Raw genomic sequence first — 2,500 nt, 5'->3', positions numbered from 1 at the left:
TTTTTTATTTTTATTTTTTTTTAAGCTTGGCATTTGAAGTATGTATTTTTCAGGATACATTAGATGAGCTCTTGCAATGTGCACTCAATTATGGTGGGCCCTGTGTCGAGGGGGCGGACACGCACGCATACTGTGAGAAAGGAGCCGGCGTTATTCATTCATTTATTTGTTCATTTGTTCAGTTATTTGTTCATTTATTTATTTATTTGTTTGTTTGTTCACTTATTGATTCATTCATTTATTTGTTTATTTATATATTTATTTGTTCAATTATTTATTTATTTGTTTGTTTGTTCAGTTATTTATTCATTCATTCATTCATTCATTTGTTAATTTATTTATTCATTCATTTATTTGTTCAATTATTTGTTCATTCATTCATTAAATGTTCAATTATTCATTCATTCGTTTGTGTATTTGTAGGTCACGATGTATAATGAATAAATGACATTTATTTGTTCAATTATTCATTCATTCATTCTTTTGTGTATTTGTAAGTCATGGTGTATAATGAATAAATTAACATGTGGTAGAAAAGTTAATACGTGAATAACTTTCGCTTGGAATTTCGTGCGCTTTGTTAGTTATTTATTTATGACAACAAACCGAAATGGTCACGCCAACAGCCAGACGACTAGCAGACTGACTGAGAGACAGAGACAGACACATAGAGTGAGAGAGAGGGAGGGAGAGGGAGGGAGAGGGAGGGAGAGGGAGGGAGAGGGAGGGAGAGGGAGGGAGAGGGAGGGAGAGGGAGGGAGAGGGAGAGGGAGAGGGAAGGAGGGAGAGAAGGAGGGAGGGAGGGAGGGAGAGGGAGGGAGAGGGAGGGAGAGGGAGGGAGAGGGAGGGAGGGGAAGGAGGAGGGAGGGAGGGAGGGAGGGAGAGGGAGGGAGAGAGAGGGAGGGAGGGAGAGGGAGGGAGAGGGAGGGAGAGGGAGGGAGAGGGAGGGAGAGGGAGGGAGGGAGGGAGAGGGAGGGAGAGAGGGAGAGAGGGAGAGAGGGGAGAGAGAGGGAGGAGAGAGAGAGAGAGAGAGAGAGAGAGAGAGAGAAAGAATGAGAGAGAGAGAGAGAAAGAGTGAGAGAGAGAGAGAGAGAGAGTGAGAGAGAGAGAGAGAAAGAGTGAGAGAGAGAGAGAGAGAGAAAGAGTGAGAGAGAGAGAAAGAGTGAGAGAGAGAGAAAGAGTGAGAGAGAGAGAGAGACAAAGAGTGAGAGAGAGAGAGAAAGAGTGAGAGAGAGAGAGAGAGAGAAAGAGTGAGAGAGAGAGAGAGAGAGAAAGTGAGAGAGAGAGAGAGAGAGAAGAGAGAGAGAGAGAGAGAAAGAGTGAGAGAGAGAGAGAGAAAGAGTGAGAGAGAGAGAGAGAGAGAGAGAGAGAGGGAGGGAGAGAGAGGGAGAAAGAGTGAGAGAGAGAGAGGGAAAGAGAGAGAAAGAGTGAGAGAGAAAAGGAAATACGAACAGAAACAGATATGAAATTAAGACAGATAAGAAAGAGGACAGTAGGATATCTGGACACAGACGTGGAGGACACGGCGTCGGGAGAGGAGGGGTTGGGCGTCGGGAGAGGAGGGGTTGGGCGTCGGGAGAGGAGGGGTTGGGCGTCGGGAGAGGAGGGGTTGGGCGTGGGGAGAGGAGGGGTTGGGCGTGGGGAGAGGAGGGGTGGGGCGTCGGGAGAGGAGGGGTTGGGCGTCGGGAGAGGAGGGGTTGGGCGTCGGGAGAGGAGGGGTTGGGCGTCGGGAGAGGAGGGGTTGGGCGTCGGGAGAGGAGGGGTTGGGCGTCGGGAGAGGAGGGGTTGGGCGTCGGGAGAGGAGGTTGGGCGTCGGGAGAGGAGGGGCGTCGGGAGAGGAGGGGTTGGGCGTCGGGAGAGGAGGGGTTGGGCGTCGGGAGAGGAGGGGTTGGGCGTCGGGAGAGGAGGGGTTGGGCGTCGGGAGAGGAGGGGTTGGGCGTCGGGAGAGGAGGGGTTGGGCGTCGGGAGAGGAGGGGTTGGGCGTCGGGAGAGGAGGGGTTGGGCGTCGGGAGAGGAGGGGTTGGGCGTCGGGAGAGGAGGGGTTGGGCGTCGGGAGAGGAGGGGTTGGGCGTGACTCGACCACATGTCCGAACATATGGCAGGGGGCACCGAGTCTCGCGGGGTAATCTCGGCTCTTCTTCCCCACGGGCGTGTCTCGGAGGCGAATGGCATCTCCCTTTGGCTTTATCAACTGCAGTATCCGGAGTTGTGGGGGAGAGAGAGAGAGGGAGAGGGAGGATAAAAAAAAGGAGGAAGAGGAAATACTGAAGGGAGGATAAGTTGGGAGAGGGAGGGACGAGAGAGGGAGAGAAAAAGGAGGTAGATACGAAAGGAAAACAAAATTTAAGAAGGGGATGAGAGAGAGAGAGAGAGAGAGAGAGAGAGAGAGAGAGAGAGAGAGAGAGAGAGAGAGAGAGAGAGAGAGAGAGAGAGAGAAAGAGAAAGAAAGAGAGAGAGAGAGAGAGAGAGAGAGAGAGAGAGAGAGAGAGAGAGAGAGAGA

The 2,500-nt window shown here is 51.2% G+C and overlaps 1 protein-coding gene across 7 annotated transcripts in view; it reads left to right on the top strand.

Annotated features, from left to right (window-relative positions):
- Positions 1 to 2,500, top strand: part of pnut (septin 7-like protein pnut) — a 195,998-nt gene that overhangs the window by 87,993 nt on the left and 105,505 nt on the right. The gene's annotated exons all lie outside the window — the stretch shown is intronic.

The sequence above is a fragment of the Penaeus vannamei genome, chromosome 33 (genome assembly GCF_042767895.1).
Source record: "Penaeus vannamei isolate JL-2024 chromosome 33, ASM4276789v1, whole genome shotgun sequence".
NCBI classification, from domain to species: Eukaryota; Metazoa; Arthropoda; class Malacostraca; order Decapoda; family Penaeidae; genus Penaeus; species Penaeus vannamei.
This window is presented reverse-complemented; position numbering and strand designations above follow the sequence as displayed.